Source organism: Lagopus muta, chromosome 1 (genome assembly GCF_023343835.1).
Source record: "Lagopus muta isolate bLagMut1 chromosome 1, bLagMut1 primary, whole genome shotgun sequence".
Taxonomy (NCBI): domain Eukaryota; kingdom Metazoa; phylum Chordata; class Aves; order Galliformes; family Phasianidae; genus Lagopus; species Lagopus muta.
Window position 1 is genome coordinate 57,112,022 of NC_064433.1, and position 22,492 is coordinate 57,134,513.

Consider the following 22,492-nt stretch of genomic DNA (forward strand, 5'->3'; position numbering starts at 1 on the left):
CTTCTGATGTCCCACAGTCATGTTTCTTTCTTTTCCCTCTTGAGGAGCTGGCAATTCCAATCTATTTTAATTTTCCTGATTCTAGGCTTTGATTTATGCTGCTTTAGCCATTGTTCATCCTGTCAGCTAAGGATTTCAGGCGGAGAGAGAAACAAGACTGACATGAGGGTGTATAAGAAGAAGGATATGAGAGATTAAACAATTCTGATAGGTTGCAGTTTAGCCTGTAAGGCTCTGCAATTCCACATAATATTTCTCTTTCAGTCCCAACTGACATGAACTAGTACTATTTCTAATGAAATGTTGTTATTATTACTAATAATTATGGCTATTAATTATTAAATCTTCATAGAAAATTATGGTCCTATATGTAGAGTATGGTGCTGAATTTAGAGTTGGGACATCTGGGCTTTGATCCATGTGGCATAAACGTGAGACCAGACAGTACACATTTTTTCTTCCTCATGTTCTTTGATACAGAGAAATAAATTTTGATAATATCTACTTTGCAAATAAAGAATAGACAGTTTAAAAGTGATGCCTTGATTAGAATTTCCATAACTGTGATAGCTGAGAATCTCTTCCGTCAATTTACAGGTCAGTAGTGGCCCATGTGTATCCCATGCTCCTTTTGGTCATTCATTTATAAGTCTGAGACATTTTTAAAGCACATGTATTCATGCAGACAGAGATCATTGATGCCCTTATCTGTGAGTGCAGTATTTTTACATGCTGACATACAGTAATTATTTATATTTCGTACTTCAAGGGAAAATCAAGAGCTTTGACCATTAATCAGCTGTCTTAAGTGTAAGGATACCTATTTGAACTCTGTCTTGGTAATTAGTGTAAAGCCAGGCACATAGGTGCCAATACCAGCAGCAATTTTATCACAGGGTGCATAACAATTAGTATATCCGGAGGTGAAACTTATTTCCTTGTGGCTGACCAATGCTTTGTAAAAAAGCATAATTTGTTTTATTCAATAACTGCACATAAATTCCATCTGACAACAGAAAAGTTGCTGAGTAAAATATTCCCTGTGCACATTTTCAAACGTACAACCTGCATTTTCAGTACATGTGAACAAATGTTATGTTTGAGAGAAGTGCTAAAAAACGTGGATAGGATAGATCACAAAAGATAGATCAGTCTTTGCTCAGACTGGATTCTGATTCATTCCATCAGTGTTTTGTACCAGATTTGAGAACCTGCACTCACAGGACATGACAATTGATTTGGCAAATGTTTCTGGACATTTCTTCAATAATACGCACTACTCAATGTGAATAAAAGAACAGTAGCATCTGGCCTGCAATGAGCCAAAGAGACAGCAGGTGTACATAAAAAGTGATGCTAAAACAGCAGAAATGCCATAAGACTATAGTTCCTCTTGCTCACATTCCAAATCCAAAGCGTTCAGGAAAGAGAGTAATGGAGCCGACAGATGCTTACGTGAAAGAGACCATGAGACAGAAACTAATGTCCTAAGGAAGCAAGGCCTGGGGATCAGACATACTGCCTTAAAATTGTACATAGGATTGGATTTCTGGAGAAGGCTGAACCTGCAGTCAGCATGGAGCAGCTTCTTTCCAATGTGATGGCAGTCCTTGTGCAAGCAATGAAAATATCTCCAAAAATAATTTCTAGTACTGTCCACAATTGCTCAAGAGACAGACACAAGCTACACCTGCCTGCGCTTGCTTTGATTTATTCTTTACAAAAAGGTGTGCATGATGTGAAATAACACTTCTTTAGCCTTGAACTTTTGTAACATACCAGCATTATGTACAGAGATAATTGAACCAAAGATCCTGTTCCAAGTCATCATCAAGAACAAGCTGAGATATGGAGTGAACCATCAGAGGTTCATAACAATTGTCTGATTTAGGAAAAGGGAAAATAAACATAGCCCCTGCTGAAGAGCCCATTTCTCTGGTGTTTGTTTTTTTTTCCCTTTCTTCAAGAACTTTCTGGTCTGATATCTGTTCTCTCAAATGTGCCACACTTATGCCTTTTCCATTTTCTGGCCAGTTTATCTGTCCCACCATCTAGAGCACCTTTGGCCTTTCCTTATAAATTCCAAATCATTATAATTAAAGGTGGGAAAATATGTCACATGAGTTAAGTAAACACAAAGATACTAAATTCTCAGCGCTGAACACAAAATACTTAACAGAATCTCTTGATCTTGATATGCTCTTCAATCTATTAATCAGACTGCTAAATTTAGCACACTTGCAGATGGACAGTTCAAAAATATGCATTGGACTAATTATTGACAATTAACAAATTGTTCAGCATTGTTTTATACTTTTTTTTTTTTCCTGTGATCTGACAACAAAAGAGACCATGAGCTGTTTGATGATAGCAGGGTCCAGTTATCACTTAGGACTGAGGTAATGGCTGTTCTCAGAAAAGCTTGTCTGTTTTGCAGTTAAAAAAAAAAATTCCTCCATCTTTCAGGTTAATGGGAATCTATCATTTATGCCATTTTCCCACGTAGAAGCCTACCAATTATGTCCCTATAAAAAACATTTATTTTGACACTACATTCCATCATACCAAGCCTGATCAAATTAGTTGCTTGCAAACAAATTTCTTCACTGCAGATCCAAAGAATCACAGAAATACTGTGGTTGGAAGGCACCTCTGGAGATCATCTGGTCCAGCATCCCGCTAAAGCTGATCGCCTAGAGTAAGGCTGTGCAGGAAAGCTTGTGTTGTACTCACAACAATCCTTTGTGAGCACTTGGTATAAAAAGCAAGCCTGACATAGAGGTTTCCACTGATTCTCAGTGCATCCAAACCTGAACAGTAAAAAAGTGTCTCTCTAAGCTTCAGAAAGTGTAAATAGTTCATGAAAGATGGATTATTGTGGAAATAGCAAATGTGCAATTTTTATTTTCCCAAATATATCACTTTCACGGAGGAAAGTCACTGAATGATGGAGGGTGAAGAAGGCTCAGGCTGGTGCCCAAATATGTGAAACGATGGTCTGTGAGGCCACTGACGAAGGGGCTGTGACATCAGTGAGAGATGACTGTGATCTCATTAACCTTCGCTGTATAAATTTGGTCACCAACAGAGTTCAGAGTGGGGTTGTGCCTGGACTCTCGTTGATCATATATGCAGGGCTTGGATAACTGAACGAGCACTTAGTTGGGTTGTGCTGTGGGGCTGCTGGCAGAAGATCTCAGTGCCCATTCCACAGCATCACCAGTGTTTCCCTTGCCCTGCCTGGCTCAGTTGCCTGAATCTGAATGCACTTGTAGCAGCAAGATGAGTGGTATGGGAGCCCCAAGAATGGTTGTCAAGGAGAAAACAGTTCCTCAGAGGGTGACTGGGATTTTCAGGTTTCTCATGAGCCACTGACTGAAAGATTTAAACAACAGATGATGCCATTTGTCTGGGTTGTCTCTTTTCAAATAATGATGAGAAGTTCTTGCTGAAAGGAAGAGGTACATGGAAGAGAAAGCAGTAAAAAAGAAAGCAAGAACCTGAATGAAGAATAATACTCTGTTTTCAGATTCATTCTGAATGGAGAAGAAAATTTAAACAAAGATTGAAATACAAGAAAGAAATCTTAAGATAGAAACTTTCAGCACAGCTCTGCTGAAAAAGACCTGGAAGTACTGATGGATGGCAAGCCGGAAATGAGACAGCAGTGTGCCCTCACAACCCTCAGGGCACATCCTGGGCTGTGTCAAAAGAAGCATCACCAGCAGGGTGAGGGAGGTGATCCTGCCCCTCTGCTCTGCACTGGTGAGACACACCTGGAGTACTGCATTCCAACGTGAAGTCACAGGAGAGACATAGAACTATTGGAGTGTGTCCAGAGAGAGGTCACAGAAATGGTGAAATACCACCCCAGTGAGACAGTCTGAGAGAGCTGGGACTGTTCAGCCTAGAGGAGAGAAGGCTGTAAGGAGCCCTGATAGTGGCCTTTTGATATCTAAAGGGGAGATACAGAAAAGAAGGGGACAGACTTTTTAGCAGGGTCTGTTGTGATAGAACAGGAGGAAATGACTTCAAGCTTAAAGAGAGGAGATTTAGGTCAGACATTAAAAAAATGTCTTTTACAGTGAGGTTGGAGAGGCACTGAAACAGGTTGCTCAGAGATACGGTTGATGTCCTGTTCCTTTCAAGGCAAGGCCGGATCAGGTCCTGGGTAACCTGATATAACTGAGGTGTTCATTGCAGAGGAATTGGACGAGAAGACCTTTAAAGGTTCCTTCCAACTCTAAAGAGTCTGTAATTCTGTGTTCAGATCATACTGGAGCAACTGAGTGCAGATGGTCTCCTGATGAGAAGTTGTCTTGTTTTAACACCTCTCTTCTCCCTCCTTTCGTGTATCTCTTCTAAACCCATTAAGACCCAGCTTGCCAAGCCCTGCTATCAGAGGAAACATGTTGTCAGCTGACAAGAACTGGATTAGACTCCTGAGGCTGCACTTTAAGCGCCCAGAGGGGTTCACTCCAGAGCAACAGGAGGTCTGCACTCAGGATGCGTGTTAATCCTCTCAGATCATGGCAGGGAAGTTCGGGTTGTGCAAAAGATAACAGTCTTTAAATTGGTCTTGCCTGCATGCACAAGATGAAGTTATGCACTCTTTTAGTACCCATAATGCAGTGAAATTAGAGTGGAATGTGCACACTCTGAATATCTGCCCTACACATGCCTATGGCTGATCATTGCAGCAGAGTAGAACGGGTTAAACCAGGATGCAGGAGGGAGTTGGCATGACGACTGTAGAAGTCTTCTATGTGGCCTGTACAATAACTAATCATTACGTAGTAAAGGGTAATAATTATTTCTTAATGCTGCACTGCAGGATCTAGCTTCATAGCAGAGAGCAGTCTGCTGAAGGGATGAGATGCTTGCAAATGCAACAAAAATGAATAAATTGGTGCAATTCCTATCACAGAAGTCCCAATGGACCTTCAAAATAGTAAAAATGCTTCATCTTTATTTAATTACTATCTTTTTTCTTACTGTGTGCGCAGATACAAAAATTTCTTCCTTCCTGGCTGTTGTGCTTTTTGTTTTTTTCTTGGTTTCTGAAGCAGTAAGATGTAATGCACTGAACACTGATACTGAGCTCTTGTGAAATAAACATATAATAATTTAAAGAACACAAACAAACAACAATAACAACAAAAACAAGAGTGTATTCCTGTGTTTTCCTCTTTGTTTTCGTTCCTGCACTAAAAACATTGTCATATGGTTAGTAAGCAATCCCTATGACAGCCACATTTGCCCTTGAGGGAAAGGGATAAAGAAGATTTTGTGGTTGTTCTATCTACCATAACTGAACACACAATCAGGAATTTTTAGCACTCCATCAACACAGCATCTAAAAAATTCAGGAAATGCATTTCTCTTTTGCTGTTGGTATGTTCTTTCCTATCATTCTTAGCACAGAATCATTACATCTTCAACTGGTCTTGTTTGCCAAACTGCAGAGAATGTTGGGCAACACCGGAAGGTAAGCTTTCCCTTTTTCCCTTCTATCTCCTTTCCTTCTGTAAAAAGACTATCTCAACATCACTTGTGCAAACTAGTTGTACTGTGAGGGAATTTATCATATGCTGACCTACACTGTATATTGGCTTATATTATTGATTTGATTTATAAACATACTGACGAGTATTTTGAGGAAATCACCAAACTGAAATGGGTCAGAAAAGATTAAAAAAAAATCAGCTTGGGTGATAGATTAAGGACGCAGTTAACTTTCAGACAGGAAAGGTTGCTCGGTAGTGTTAGATTGCTAGAAAGTGTTTTCCCCAACCAGGCCTGGAAAAAAAAGGATGCATATCCCCAGGCCTAGCTTCTTTCCTTTGTCTTTTTTTTCCTTTTTTTCAGAATGATGTGGAGAATGCCACTGAAATATTCATCCAGAGAAAAATTCCAGCTCACTGCAGCTTGCCATAGTGCTACATGTTTTCTAGCTATAAAGTTGCCCATGAGCTTCTGAAACTCTCAAAAACTTCCTCCAGAAGATAATGCAATGCTAACTTGTGTGGTGTGGGCCTGGCTCTCCTTTGCCTTCAGTGTTTCTCAGTCATCTCTATGTATATATAACAGCTTTGAAACACAGCTCAAACAGAGCTACAGTATTTTATAGTCTTGTGGGCAGCAAGGAAATAAATTCAGTTCCAGAATGGAACCAAGCCCACACTTTTCTTAAGAGATTTATTTTGTTTTGCTTGTTAAAGATTTTGGCTTAAAGTTAAAAATATTGTACCTAAACTTGGATTTCTAAAGCTATAGCCAAAACCACACAGTAACAGCTTGATTTTTAAGCTAGTAAAGCACACAGAAATAATTTTTACAGTTGTTCAATGACAAATGTGGGGGCCTAAGCTATTATGAGCTTAGAAATCTAATTTTAACCCTGCTGTTGTGTGGTTTTCTTCATAAACAGAAATCTTGGCTTCTCTGCCCATTTCAAAGCTGTTCAGCTCACCTTTAATTTCATGTCTTTAAATTGCAGTATGGAGCAATCCCATATAGGTGAAAGAGCAGTGTTTTCATTCCCATAGAACCATGACCATAGTTACAAAACTCTAACCTACAGAGTTTTGCAGTGAAGCCCTGACCTATCGTTTTCAGATATAAAAGACATCGGTAAAGGAGAGATCATCTTCAGGAAGAACCTCCTTTAATTTTATATTCTGTGATCTTTGTGATTTATTTATTTATTTTTTTTTTTACTCATTAAAAAACGATTGTTTAAACTTTGATAAAGCATGCAAAATGGTGCAGAGTTTTAAGAAGGCTGATTTTGGATCTTTCAAGAGAAAAATAACAGGAAGAAATAATTTCTCTTTTGGCATTTGGGAGTCATTACCTCTTCTCTAATGAAGTAAAAAACTATATTCATGCAACAACCGAAGGAGGCACTCTCCTATTATGTATAAATGGATGCAAAAATTTCTATGCTTATCACTTCCTTTATTATTTTTTGGTGTGTGAAAAGCTGTTTGTTCCAGATTATTTACTGGAAACAGAAAAGTGATTGAGAAAAGAGATTATTAGCAGAGCTATAACACATTTTCCCTTTGCTAACCCACTGTTCCCCCATAAAAGGCAATCTGTGTAAAGGAAACACAAAGACATTAAGCTGAAAGAATTGAGTCTGCAAGAAATTGATCTCAGTCTGTTATATCAGAGTCACAGAGAATGGGGCAGGAAAGCACATTCTGTAACTAGCATTCAGATCTGCCTGGAAACCACATGTATATTAAAATTATCCAACTGTTACAAGGGACAAATAAATAAGTCTTTGAATTTATTTGTAAGAGGTATTGCTAGGGATCCAGGGGTTAATTAAAATAATCTTCAGTGTGTCCTGTGTTTGTTTTGATAAGTGCCTAGCCAAGAAAGGCAATAAATTTTCTAGTGAATAGCACGAGTAAAACAGTTAGAGAATCTCTATCGTGAAAACTTGAAGTGATTCTTTGAATGCGAGAGCAGCTGTCACTAAGCCATCTTTCTTGCTGTCCTCTCTAAAAAGTGGCCAGCAGCAAAGAACTCACAAAAAGAAAAAGCAGAGTGGAACCTTTATTGGGTAGAAACAAATTGTGATCCTGTAGGTTTATTTGCATCACAAAGCAGTTGATAATGTAGGTGTGTTTTTCAGTATTCTGTTTTATCACTTTTTCACTCATTTATACTTTTGAAATCTGTAAAATAATATAGGATGAAAAATACCACAGCTCAATCACTCTGATTTTTAAACTCACACCTGTTAAGTTTGACCTGAGAGTTCTGGGTCTTGTATTGTGAAAGAGCTTTAATAGTCCCTTACTCATCTTCTCCATTTCTTTCACAAATGTTTACATCTACACGTGTTCCTCATCAGTCACATTACTTCTGGGATGATGAGTCCTAGCCTATTGAACATCTCTTTGAATGCTAGTAATTCTCATCGTGTTTATCACCTTCCTGTGTATCTTATGAAGTTCCTCTGTACCCCTGTTAAGTATCATGGACAGAATTCTTCTCTTGAGGAGTAAAAGTGATCTTTTATGTACTCACTCCAGATGGAGGCTGCAGAGAGATATTCCACGTGTAGTTACTTGTGCCAAGAACCCCCAGGTGTGAGTGGAAAGGATCTTGCTACCCACGTAAGAGAAATATTATATCTGTGTTATAAGGTTATGATTTTTAAAAGTGATGAGAAGAAACCAAATGTTTGAAAGACGTGATATCTTTAAATTATTTCTACGAATCTCAGATTTGGGTAAAGTTCCTCAATGTACGCTGTTATGTAAGTGCTGTCAAATTAAACAAAACTAAAGAAAGGCAGAAAAAGCATGGGAGAATGCAGTGTTATTTTATACACCTGAGTATCTGAGACACAGGTGGTTTCTGGTTTTGTCCTTGGCATCACATCAGCAATCTGCAGTGACGCTAAGAATTCAGCATTGCCTAAAAGATATAACAACAAAATTGCTCCTCCTCTCTTTTGTTATGTGTCATTCACACTCCTCACTTTAATTGTAAAAGAGAATATAAGGAAAATAATGTGGGCTATTTATTGTCAAATTTGCCATTCAAAAGAAAGCGTTTCCTTGTGCTCCAAAGAAAGCAATATAGAGTCTCTGTGCTAAAGAAGAAAAGTTAAAAGTTTTCTTCAGTCAGAATGGCCAAATAGTTTTCTTCATCTTTGCTCTTTTTGCTTTCCTGCTTCTTTCTAATTGTGTATATATATATATATATATGGGCGCTTTTTTTTTTTTTCCACTTTACTGAATTGCATTGCAAAATGAATAATAACACTGAAATACTCCTTGCAGGGAAATGTTTCTGATGTCAAAATCTTTCAGTAAAGATCTCTACATTTACTCCCAGTGGATAAGATTGTGAAAATGGCTTGCAGACATCAAACAGATGTTTTAAATGAGAATTTAGCAGTGAGCTCTTCATATGTTCCTTCCTGCCGGTGACAGCTAAGTATAGTGGCCATCATAAATGCAAAAACCAGAAGGGTAACTAGTGTTACCTTCCTTATTGTCTACTTTTCCTTAAACTTAGGAGCCTTTTATGTTTGGTTAAAGGAAGAAACTTTAGAACTAATGTGCCCTGTTCATATCTTCACTGACAGGGGTTGAGGTCAAGTATGAGAAGTCATGGAATTTCCAGATTAAATATAGCACTTTGTTTGGTGATGGTCTCTCTTCATGTCACTCATATTCTGACAGCTTTCATCAGCTGAGAATTCACTGTTAGAAAAGTAAAATTAGTGTGGGTGAAAGATACCAGCAACAGATCAGGAAATCACTTTTCAGCTTAGTCTCAGCATGGAAAAGCAAATAGCAGAGAAGACATCTAACTAAAATCTATCTAACTATACTAAAATCTAATATTCCCTTGCCACTGAAATTTGGGAGTAAATATCATCAACCCAAATGGCAGGTTAGAAAGCTGACATTACTTTATTGCAACACTGGGTGCATGGGGAATCACCCTTTCCAGCAAGTACACCCACAATTGAAAGCATACAGATGTCATACATTTTAACATATGAATATTCGTACAATTTCTATGAAGTTCATTCCTATCCCTAGGATTGCTGTACATTTTAAAATTTCGTACTACTCACGTGCTGTGTTAATTTGAGGTTCTGGTGTAGGGTCTTTGGTGGTTTTAACCAAGCAAAAGTTCATGTGTTACATAAGCCAGGTCCCATATATGCTCAGAAACTTATTCACAAAAAATATGACTGTGGGCTATGCTTTTAACTGGCACTTTGACTTTGTTACGTCACCCATTATCAACTCACTCAGGATGCAGTTTGCCTCCTGTTCAAAGCTGGTGAAGTGCTTGTTCTCTGCTTTTTAGACTCCAGCTGTCCTTATCTAGGAACAAAAACTTTCCCAAGTCTCTGCTGAGGTGTTTGAATTAATTAAAGAGCCCTGAAGTTATGGACAGGTATTGCCCTCATCATTCATGTTGAACAGTTCCATAGTTCAGTGAGGGTCACATTGTCCATATTCTTACTCCAAAGCAAGACCCTCTTTGAGTTGGCTAGCACCAGCTCTCATCTTCCTTCATACTCCACACATACGTTAATTCGCAGTCATGTCATTCTATGTACAAAATGTAGTAAACTGGATTGTCCACCATGACAGAATACTGTTAGAAACATAGAACAGTGAGAGTTGATATAAACATTTTAACACATCGTATGACCTAGACAAGAACTGAAATGTGTAGAACTGCTCTCAATCTACCACATTGATGAAGATGAAAGTTTTCAGTGACCTTAGGTAGAGGAGAAAAGTGTAATCCTTCTGTCCATACGCATACGTTGCTCAGTCTATTTGTCCTGTCAGAAAGTTCAACAACTCTATTTTATGTCAGGAATGTATGTTGGGCTAAGAGGTATAAGAAGAACCAGCAGGTCCATATTGCTTTTGTGAAAAACTCTGTTGCAGTATGTGATCGAAATGAGATAATTGCCTTGTTATCCTCAGCAATTTTACTCCTACTTAGCACCAACTACGTTGAAAACACTCAAAACTGAGCAAAGCCCCTGATCCAGATCCTTCACATTCAGTCTCTCTCTCTTTTTCTCTTCCTATTCTCTTCCATTAACACAACCATAAAATTGAACTTGTTATTTTATCCTTTCCTTCTCATCAAGATCTGGAGAGATTAGGGTATTCAGGGTGTTTTTATTGTAAAGATTCTCAACATTTTATTTTGTCCTCTGTTCTGACAAGAAACTTTTCAGGTAATCAGCTCCTGTAAGTTCAACTTTCTAACAGCGTAAAAAATGTGGATGTTGTGTTTCTCCTCATATTTTCATGAACTAGTACCATACAGCCTAACCTCCATACCTGACTGCAGCAAGTCTTACAACACTGTCATGAGACCAATAAGACCTATTTTTCCCACTGCAGGAAGGTGAGACAAAGCCTACACAAAGTAAGAGTTGATTTTAGGGTACCCCCCAAACAGAACATGAGAACAGGCTTTGTGGCAGTTCACAGAAACATGTCAAAGCTCAGGCAGTTAGACTATGATATACTTGATCTCAGTCCAGTGTGCTATGCTTAAATTTTCATTTTAAAAAGTGTAAAATATCCTTTTTTAAAAAATTAAATTTTGATGCCTGTACAAGGCATTATCACACTTTCTCAAAGAAATGTCTGGGATATGTATGGAGAGAAATCAAAAAGGCAACTAAGTCCAATAAAGTAGTAATCATGAATGACTTAACTCACTTGTACATTGGTAGGTCAACTGGTACAAATAGGTTAGAAAAAAAATCTATAGGTGATTTCTAGAATAACTGAAGTATATAATAGTAAATATTCTTAGTTTAGTCTTAAGTAACTGGAGAAATGATATAGTCAGGCCACCAAATAGTAATGAACTAATTAGTATATTAAGAGTGACATTAAAGCTGATTATATTTAGTTAATGGCTAAAAAAAGCACAGAAGGCAAAAAGAAAATAGAAAAGAAAAAGACAGAAGAAAAGTAAGGAAAAGTAAAATATGTGGTTTCAAATCAGAGATATTAACAACTTGTTTCTGATTCAAGGAAGTCATGCAGAAAGCAAACTGAAAGACAAGAGACGGAAAAAATGTTTTTGTGAAGTGTTTAGATCCACCGTGTTGTTTGAAGCAAACAAATAGCTTTACTTCGGCTCTAGTGGAGTCCCCAGATAAGAAAGAGATAGAAATTATAATGAAAAATGAATAAAATGTCATCTACAAATAAAGAGGTCTAAGGATGCATTGACAAAAGTTAGCAGAGGGGGGAAACTGCAGGACATTTTTGAAGGATCTTAAATTTACTGTGTTTTTGAGGGAGCCAGTGGGCTCTATTGAGCATTCAGGAGATAATGGGAAAAAATAATGGTCAAAAAGACATTACAGAATTTCTAAATGATCTGTTGGGATATAAGCTGCCACACTAACAGTGCTGTGCAAGTGTGCTTCCTTGACCTTTTTTTTTTTTTTTTTTTTTTTTTTCAAGACAAGAAAGGACATGAGTTGTCAGAATGTGAAATGTTGAAAGGGGAACAAACTGATAAACTAAACAGCAGCATGCCACAAGGATCTCATGGTTATATATGTAAAGGTTTGGAAGGCATTTGAAAATGAAGTGGATGAGCTGATAGCAAAAGTACGCAAGCTGTCCTTGAAGTAAGATATACTACAGAAGGATTAAAGTGTAACAACTAGCATACCTATCTTTAGGACAAAAGATCCTAGGTATTATGTAATGAAAAGTCTTATTTCAATTCCAGGTAGATTTACTGAAACTAACGAAAACTGGAATTACATACAGGGGAGAAAAATATCAGCTTGTTTCCAATAAGAATCTGCATCTTCTGTATATTCTTTGAAATATCGAGTGAACAGACAAGGAAATATAACCTAATAAATACATATATATGTGAATATTTATCTTCTTAAGTTATTTGAGAATTTTTGAAGAAATAAAGTCATTATAAAGTTAGTTGTTTATTATTACAACTTAGAAGCCATCTAGGAGAGAGAAAGGAAAAATTACATATGCATTGTAATTTTTCACTCCAAAAGATTTTAGAAGATGGGCTGTCCGTGGTTCTGTATGTCATGTTTATTGAAATAGTTGCTGTTAGAAAATGTAAGGACTGGAGCATTTCAGAGTCTGAGCAAGAGAAGAAAAGAGCTAGAAGGTTCGTGGCTGAGAAAATTAATGGCACTTAAACAATGAACTGAGTTGTCCGATTGGCATTTTCACATTGTATAACAGAAAGATAATGATAGCACTGAAGGACAACTAATTTAAATAGATCAAAATTTATTTGGAGTGTGATTTTCCCAAGAAAGTATGTAATTAACCTACTGAACTCACTCCTGCATGCTATCACTGAGGTAGTAAGCTTACTGAGAGGTAAAACTGTATTAGCTGTTTATCTGTTTGGCGAGAATATCTGCAGTTTGTCTAGAACTAGTAGAGATTTCCATTTGTTTGGGAATGTGGGTATCAGTTTTCATTTGGAAGTGGTTTCTGAGCAGCAAGCAACTGCAAATTGGTAGGTATTAAGAAAGCATTTAACTTAAGGACAGCAAATTTATCTAGGATGGCATATTCTGCACCCTCCTCTGAAACATGTGGTGAAGGGCATTGATAGAGACGTAATACTGGACAAGACAAAACACATACATGATCCAACACTGCAACAATTATATTCTAATATTCTAATTAAGTTCTTTAACTGAATGATTGAAGGTTTTTTTTTATTAGAATAAAAATGAGTAATGATAACAAATAACACAACTCCATTAATTATTCATGCTAATGTTCATGAAAATTTTGAGATGTATGAATATTTTCATGAATAAATCATTGGCTACCCATTTGTACAGAATGACCCCAGAACTCATAGTGGAATGAGCCTGTGACATTATTCATGAAAAAAATTGTGAATCATTTTCAATATATGACCCCTCTAGTTTCTAATTGACTAAATATGAGATAGATGAGTATAAAATAGACTTCAGTCTATTTATTATTGCAGTGCTAAGGGAAAATTTCTCAGGTAACTATGAAAGTGCAACTGCTGACTGCAACAGAAACTCATTTCTTATGGATAAATTGTCTATGTTATTTTCTTCCAGGCAGGAATGAATTCTAAATATGAAGGGACTGATCTTCGTAGTTTGCAGATCACAGCAAGAGAGCTTTATAAGTTCAAACTACCTAAGCCAGAGAAATTAGGAAGATAATTATTTTACATGACTAAGTTTATTTTATCTCCTTGGTTTCCAAACTAATTTTTGCAATGATTTAGAAGAAAGATCTCTCTCAAAACAAACAAGGAGAGAAAAATCCCACACCTACCCACAGTGTGTTCAGTGCTTTTTAAGAGGGTGAGGAAAACCTTGGGAGATGCTGGTTTACATCAATTCTCACCTCTCTGTGTTGTGGCTCATATTAGAGATCTACATTGCCAACATTTTCAGAGGTGTTCCACCCATTCCCAGTGTCCATTATCACATTGCATTTCCCTTTCAGGCAGAGTCTGACAACTCACAGCCATTGCATGAACAGCTGTCAAAACACTGGCATATTCTAATTACAACACTTACTATGTTTCTATGAAAGTTAAATCCTGAGCTCTATTGCGCTAGCATAAAACAAAAGTAATTAGAACTAAGGCATTCACCTTTGATTTGCAAGAGTATAAACGTGATCAGAATATAGCCCAACGAATCGAACAAGGGAGTCAAACAAGATGCCAGAAAGCCCAGGATCTGAGGAGCTTCTTGTCAGAAGGAAAACAGGCAAAAAAGGCACTCAGCTAACTAGCTGGCCCAAAGAGATGATACGCTTCATTCTGTCATGATCATTTTCTTAAACATGAATACACGAAGCACATGAACTGCTGAAATCCCATTGTGTATTTAAGTTTCAACGGCAGGCATTCTTTAGGAAGTGCTTGATAGAAATGAGATAAAACTCACCTCACTCCTAAAATTGTGTTATATGAGAGGTGTCTCTTTGAAACATCTGCTGATACATATCTTTCTGCACAGGGAGTAGACAGCGATAGATACAGGTAATGATACAGCTTTAAAGTTAAAATAATCAGCAGCTCCACAGACTAAAAGCATTTAAGCGGTAACAAGCTCTGGGGTCATGGGAGAAAAATGCAGCCTTTTAATACAATTTCAGGGATGCTCTCATCTTTTAATTCTGCAGTTTGTTTAGGGAGATGTAGAGATGTAGAAAGTCAGTGAGATAAGTGAATAAGCAATCCTCATTCTGTTTAATATGGAATGGGAATGCAGCCTACTGGGCACAAGAGATTGGCGTTCAGCTAGTGGGACAAAGACACGCAAGTAGATAACTCCCAGCTTGTCTTGGGCAGGTTGAACTCAGGAAATGCTATGGAGATCCTGGCAAATCTGAACACTGTCAAAATACAGGAACTGCTGAAGACAAGGAGGAGGGTGCTAATTGTCTCATTTAGTGACAGCTACATTTTGTAGTTCTCTGTGCTTGGTCCTCTTCACAGCTTGGTTTCTAGAGAAGGGATCTGGACTCAGATTTAACAGGGCTTGAAATGCTACCATCCAGTGTAAGCATTTTTAAGGCTACAAGCATTTGTGAAAAAGTTATCCCTGTCATTCATATGAGATGGATTTAAGCCCCTTCAGCTTTTCTTAGAATGATTACTGTTACTCACTCATCCACCTATCCAAAGAGCCCATACAAGGTCAGGCCAGCACTTTCACAAGTGAGTAATCCTTTTCCATGCCCATTTTCCATTTCCAACCATTAGCTGCAAGTTGCTGCAAGCTGTGAAGATCAAACTCAGAATAGTCCAAAATATGGGAATTAATGGTTCTGGCCCTAATTTCTTACTATCAAATCAAATCAATCAAATAGTTTAACCCTCCCCCTGGAACCTTCAGTGTTAGGCTAGACATGACAGAACCAGAATCAGTTGTACCCCAACTTGCCTTTTTATTTTTGTAGGTTGGGATTTAGAAGATGGAATAGAAGGCATGGAATGGAAATAGACACTGCTTGAAATGCCCTTATTTTGTATCATTTCTTTTTCTCTATTCTCTATATTTTTTTTTTACCAGGTTTTGCATCCCCTGTGCCTGAGGATGCCCTTCTTTGCCTGCCTCTGGCACTAGAGGGCGCAGAAATCTGGACTTTGAACTGGAAATCCAAATCTCCTCCGGTCCCTGCTTTCCTTTAAATCACACTCAACTTTCAAAGAAGTTTTGATTTCAGAGGGAGGGAATCTACTTCATTATTACTGGTTTGTGTGCATTTCCCATGTTGCATCGCTATGGAAACAGGACCAGAACATAACTCTTTTGCATGTAGGTCATGATATTACTGGAGCAGAGGAAGCCTCGGTGAATAGGTGAGTGGGTTACAGAAGCAAAATGGGGCAGAGTAATTATCTGGGACAACTGAAACAGTGGGGGATTTCACAGTAGATCACCTCACAAGACTATTGAATTAGAGACCTGATGGGTGAAGGATCCAAGCATGTGGAGCAACTGAGAGCCATGAAACATACACAGAGACTCTGCTCAGGGGTGGAAAAAACATCTAAATGATAGTGGTGCATGCAGGCAAAAACAAGCAAACACACAAGCAAACAAACAAAGCACACTTTCATTCATAGATGCAGTTATTCAGCAGTGGCTGGTTTTCCTCTTTCTGCAACTTGGCCTCCTTCTGAGGCAGTGACATGGAACAGCATGACTGCCACCTCTTCTATCTCCTCAGGACACTTCTGACCATGGACAATTCAGATCTCCCCAAGCTCCGGCCAAGTTCAGAGTTACAAGTGATTCTGTAGTTTCCTAAGATCTTGGTTTTGGATCGGAGAAGATTGTGACCTTTTCTTTTTATTATTTCTCTCTCCCTCCAAAATAACTGGAGTGGGACTAGCCCAGATCACCTTCCCATGTATGAAACCCTTTTTCCTGGTGGACTACACTGCAGAAATCACTGAGCACTTTGAGCTGGCACAGAGAGGGCAGCTCAGCAGGACGCAGGCTTGACAAGCTGGCAAACCTATGTTACGACTTCTCACTCTCCAGATGCAAAAGCAAACAGGGTTGCTTTTGCAATCCAGAGGTCCTGCAAAGGGGAAGCTCAACCAAAGTTATAATCAAAAAGCCTAAAGGAGAGAGAGCAGACTCTGCACAGCATAACACGGTTTATAGACGAGTCATTGAAAACGGCTGGTGTCATAAACTATGTAATTGAGGCTGGCATGTATTTAGACAGAGCTGAGATTGCAGGCAATGCAATACCATAAAAGCAGACAGAGTGCCTAGTCCTCTATTAACCTTCCTCATTGACAATCTCTTAAAAAACAAAAAACAAAAAACTGCTAAAACTCACTGTCAAGCAAAGGCTGGCCCCTCTTTTTTATTTCCTCTCATCTTTTTCTCTAACGCAAAGGAAAGATGTGCAAACACGCTGTTTAACACATAAGTGGGGAGATGTGCTTCTCTGGCTGAATTTGCAGCAAGAAATACCCCTCTCCCCACCCTCCTGTTCCAGTTAAAGAAAAAAGAGATTGCCTAAAGGAACCTCAAGCACTTGAGAAAAATATGGAATAAGTTTTAAATAAGTTTTTTTGGAGTGTGGGGAAAGTCCCTTGTCCATTCTCCACCGAAGGGGTGGAAGGATCACCCCGAGGCTCCTGGGAAGGACCTACACGCCTGGCGGCCCTGCGGGACCCCAGGTGAACTGTAGCCTCCCCCGCTGAGAGTGAAGGAACGCTTGCAAGAAACTCGCCAGTGGGGCAGGGCAGCACTTTGGCCCTCCAGAGCCCCGGAAATGGCTGGACTTTGGGGTGAGGAGGGGGGTAACCTAGACACAGCTCCCGGGGCAGTCCGGGAGGCATTCTTGTTCCCGCTGCCTGTGCAGCTCCCTCTCGAGGCTCTCTGCTCCCGGCCGTATGCACCCCAGAAGGAGCCCGGAGAAGCAGCCGGGACCGGCTCAGCCCTCCCAGGAAGATCAGTCGAGCCGTGATAGCGGGTAGAGCTGAGCCCGACCCTGGAGCATCCTCACCTCCTCCCCCGCATCCACCACAGACAGGACCTCGGGGACACCGACCCAGAGAAGGGAGATCGGAACCGAGGAAGCCCCCTGCCTTCCTCACCTCTGGTGGCACCCCACGTTCGGAAACCCCCTCCCCCTCCCAGAGACCTGAAACCGCGGGGATGGGCGCTGAACCTGAACAGATGTACAGTCCTTAGGAGGGGTGCTGAGGGCGAGGAACAGCGTTGTCACTACAGAAGCCTCCTTTTCCTATTGCCCCGTCTCCATCTCTGCCCTCCCCACTCCTAGAGGCTCCGCTCCCAGCTCCTGAGGACATTTTGCAGGAGTCACCGGCAAATATGTCACAGGAAGATTTGGGAAGAGTAGCCCAGGAGATGTTCCTGCGTCGGAACGCAGCATTTGCACTATTAAAACAAAAACAAACAAACAAACAAAAAAACCCAACTTGAGGAGCGCTTGGTAAATGTGAAGATTTCCCTAAATCAGGTTACCGCGTCTCTCCTTCCTGTCTGTACCATTTAGCCTCGGTTCCGGGATGAGTATCACAGCTGTAACTCAGCAGAGGAAAGCTCTGCTGGGGCTTTGCCTTCTCTCCTCTCTCTCCCAGCCCCCCGATGACAGCACCGCGATGGACCCTTTCAGCAAAAGTTTCCCCATGTTTTGCTCCGCTCCTTCTATCAGGAAGCAAAACGTAAGCTCGTTTCTTGGACATTATTTTCTTGGCGGGAGCTTTCTTATGACAGCAGCAGATGAAACTGTAGGTGCGGCGAGGAAGGGGAGGAGGTTAGAAGGCGAGAAAGAGAAGGGTGGGGGGGAAAGAAGACTAAAATAAAGACCTAAAGAACAAGAAAAAAGGAAGAGGAAGGAAAAAAAAGAGAGAGAGAGAGAGAGAGAGAGAGGAAACGTCAATGAAATAGCGAAGGTTTCCTACCTGTGATCCAATCACCAGAAGTTGCATCCCATCCCGCGGCAAGCGGCTCTTTGCGAGAGGCGGCTGCGGAGTGGCCCCGGCTCCGGCGGCAGAGGCATGCGAGCTGCGCGCATCAGCGCCCGCAGGCAGCCGCTTTATCTTTCTCTTCCATATCTTCCAAGAGGAGGGGGAGGGGATTGGAGGGGGGGGAAAGACAGATTACTTGGTGCCGTGATAATGAGGGGAAAGAATAACAGTTGGGAAGCATTAAACGAGAGGTGGCATTGTCCGGGTTGATGGAGTTTTGTCTCTCCCTCGCTCGCTCTCTCCCTCCCACATGCGCAGGCACACACACACACACGCACGCACACACACCGCACTCTCTCCGTGGCACTGGCCCTTGGGAGTCTGCTCCAGCTCAGCCAAGTTCAGCTTTTAAATACATATATATATATGTACGCACATACACACACACACACATATATATATACGTAGAGCTATCAAACCTAGCTTAAAGGTTCAGACAAAACTGGTGAATTTAAAAATAGTGGATACTGGGACTCATAAGTAAGCCGATGGTAATTCCTATTTCCCCCAGCGCTCCTAAGGAAATGAGGACAAGCTGCCACCTTCATGAGGGTTGGCAGCAAGGAGGGGATCGGGGCACCCAGGTGAGCATCTCACAGTGCTGGTAGCTGTGTGGCTGTGGGTCCAGGTGCTGCGTGCTGTGTGTGGGTGTGCAAGAGCCAAGTGGGCTCGATTAGCTGCAATGGGCAGGCAATTTCTGCAGAGAACATTTACAATTTTCTTTCAATATGACAGGATTAGTTGCTGTTGAGGGCTCTCCTCCAATAAGATCAGCACTGCTTTCTGATTTGGTGGCTTTGCTGAATAGAAATTACTGATTCTTGTTATCTCTCAACACACTCTCCCCTCTTCCTCATCAGGCACTCCCCTCTTCTTCATCAGAAGTCTTTATCTACAATTTGCACATCTGAACTGATTTTTTCTGTTGTTATCTCTTCCCCATTTTTCAGCTCAAAACTCCCTACTTTATTTCTGTTTTTTTTTTTTTTAATTATTTTTCCTTTTTTTTTTTTTTTCTTTTTTTCTTTTTTTCTTTTTTTTTTGCCATTCTGTGATAGCTCTAAGTCTCAATTGGTATATGGGAGGAGAAAGAGAGAAAGAGATCTGAGTTTTAGATTATTGCAACCACTGGAGTCTTTGTGCGCTGTGGGGAAAATGTGCTAAATCCAGTTTAGTTTTTTAAACTGATTATTGTGTTGAAATATTCATGGGATGTTGCTTCCCCAGCACAATGACAAACCAATTAGGGGAAAGAGATACATTTTGTGAACAACAATTAATTCTCCTTGGGTGTAAAGCACTCCCTTTTAATTAATAGTCATTAGGCTGAGGAGTATTTACTTTGCTTAAGGGAACTTGCAGGTTCCATGGAAATAATCTAGATCTAAATATCTTCAAGTCTGTCTCGTCTTTGATCTGGATCAGAATGGATTTGTGGGCTGGTTTTTCTTCCCTAAGAGTCAGAGCTGCTGGGGTGGCAAACAGAAGAAGGGAGTTCACCTGATCTATAGCACGAAGAGTGAGAGGGCAGAGGTGAAGAACGAAGAGGAGAGGGGAGCACTCTGTGAAGGTGGTCCCAGCTTCTGCTTGAGTGCTGTGTGCACAGCCTTCTACACCCCAGCTCCTTTCTTGAAGGACCACTGGATGTACTGCCCACTAACTCTTCTCCTCTCCTCTCCTCTCCTCTCCTCTCCTCTCCTCTCCTCTCCTCTCCTCTCCTCTCCTCTCCTCTCCTCTCCTCTCCTCTCCTCTCCTCTCCAGCCTCCCCCCTTCACTTTGAAGAAGTTATTTCTTCTAATGGGTTAGCTCTGAGCAGAGAAGCTGCCTAAAGTACTTGCAGACATTTAGCTGTTTTTCCTGGATAGATCTCACCGTTGGTTTTACCCTCCAAAAGGTACCAGGATTCTGGAATTCTCTGCTGGGCCCTGGGGTGAGTGCATCTCCTGCTCTGGCCTGACTCACCCACAGGCAGAGAGCTCTGAGATTTGAAGGCATTCATGTTTCAGTGTTACACAAGTGTTTCTCTACCTGAGAGCACTTTCACAAGGTGTAATTGTTGAATTGTTGGATCACCTGTGACTCTTTAGGAGCATCAGGTCAGTTGGGTTCTGGCCTGAAAGCCTTTTTTTTTTTTTTTTTTTTCCTGAACATGTAGGACTTTTTGCCTGGATTTCACAGTAGAGTTGATAGATAGCTGTCCAGCTACGTCAGATGAGTTTCCAGAAAAGGATATCTGATTTGACACTGGAAGGTTTGAAGCAAGCTGTGGACATGTTGTGGCCCAGTAGGGCTGCTCCTTTGGGACAGGGAACAGCCACCCCAAAGCTGACCCTCCCATGAAGACTGAGAGCTTGGCACTCGAATGAATATTTCAGCATTCATTAGTTAAGATCATCATCAGCTTTAAAAGGGACAATGCCAGCCCCCTTTTCCCCTTATTATTATTATTATTTTTCCCTCCCAGGAACGTTGTGAGTGTTTGATTGAGCACACTGATTTCCAGAGATTTAATTAGAGTTCAGTAACAGCCTGCACGGGTCAGCCCTTTCCAAAGCGAGGAGGAGGGGGGGGGCAAGACCACTCGGCAACAGCACAAGTACCTTGGCAGCGCCCTTTGGGGATATCCCTCCCTTGGCAGGAAAGGGGCCCAAGCCTCGGCCCTGCCCGCCTCCAGCAGATCGCTGCTTTCCACGGCGCAGCCAGCCAGGAGGTGGCTGCGGCTCGGCGCGGCTCTACCCGGCTGCAGGGGGCTCCCCAATGCCGCGCTGCTTGGCGCCGTGCTGGCTCTCGGCTGCAGAACTGCAGGGCATTCCCTTCACGCAAGTCTCCCACGCCTGGGAGCATCTCCCCTCCCCATACGTATCCCCGCACTGTGATTTCCCAACGAAAGAAAAGGTCGATAATGGAAAGCCTACCATAGACCCCCTCCCTTGCATTTTCTGCAGCCCGCCCGGGGAGAAGAAAGATTTCAGCTCTCCTGGAAAAGCGCTGTGTGTGCAAAGCTGCCTTCCTGTGTCCGCGGAGCCGTGCTCGTAATCATCTCAGCCACTAGATCTTGATGGCACCCGGCAACTCCGTGGTAAGCAGCGCCTTTTGAGTTTGACAGAGACTCTGTTATTAGCAGCTCTTCTCTTTTAAGCGCTACGTGTTAGACACACCTCCTAAGGGGAAAAAAGAATTTGCTCCTAAGCTTAGGACATTTAAAATGAACACCCCACCCCATTTATGTGCATCTACATTGTGCTAAGCATCTGTATAGACAAATCCACTGGAAAATCACAGAACAAACTGCTTAGCCCCTTCACTCATACAACAACAACAACAACAACAACAACAACAACAACAAAATCACGAGGATGAGAATATTTACCAACGATGATTTTCACCTCTTGCAGAGGAATTGAGAGATGCTCCTTGGGAGAGGAAGCTGAGACAACAACCTTCATCGAGGAGATTTCCAAAAGAAATTATTTCCATATCCAGTGCTGCCAATTGATCTCTAGTGAGAAGTAGCCAGGCTGTTTCCTGCCTTTATCTTCACATCTCCCAGATATCTGCTTGTCTCTGGCACAGAGCTACCCTGTTAGGGTGAGGTCTGAGAATACAAACCCTGAGTGTTTTATAGCTTGGGTGGTCAAAGGGCAGACAGGGAGGACAGATTTCTCTGTGGACCACTTTCATGGTGATCTTTTCTATTATGCTCAGGGTTGTGATACCTCTTCTTTTCAACCCCCACATGCACCCAGGGTCAATAGAAACATCTGCAGGGATAAAGGTCCTCTCAAAGGCCATCAAAGTTACCAATGGGCTTGGGATAAAATGCCGAGACAAGTCCTCCCAGCGCTCTCACGACATGGAGGCCTTCCTCAGCAACCTCAATGCCTGTTTCACCCCCTTGCTGGAGGGTTGGGTAAGGGGTTATGGGGGAAGGGCA

At 41.0% G+C, this 22,492-nt stretch overlaps 1 protein-coding gene across 3 annotated transcripts in view; it reads right to left on the minus strand.

The window, feature by feature from the left end:
* The window catches only part of CHRM2 (cholinergic receptor muscarinic 2), a 101,496-nt gene extending 82,699 nt beyond the window's left edge, over positions 1 to 18,797 (minus strand). Inside the window, exon 1 of one of the 3 annotated variants that reach the window (XM_048939354.1) lies at positions 18,493 to 18,797. The gene's annotated coding sequence lies outside the window, so the exon portion shown is untranslated. The remainder of the gene's footprint in view (positions 1 to 18,492) is intronic. The other 2 variants (XM_048939351.1, XM_048939362.1) reach the window with 2 other exon arrangements.
* Positions 18,798 to 22,492: the final 3,695 nt, after the last annotated feature.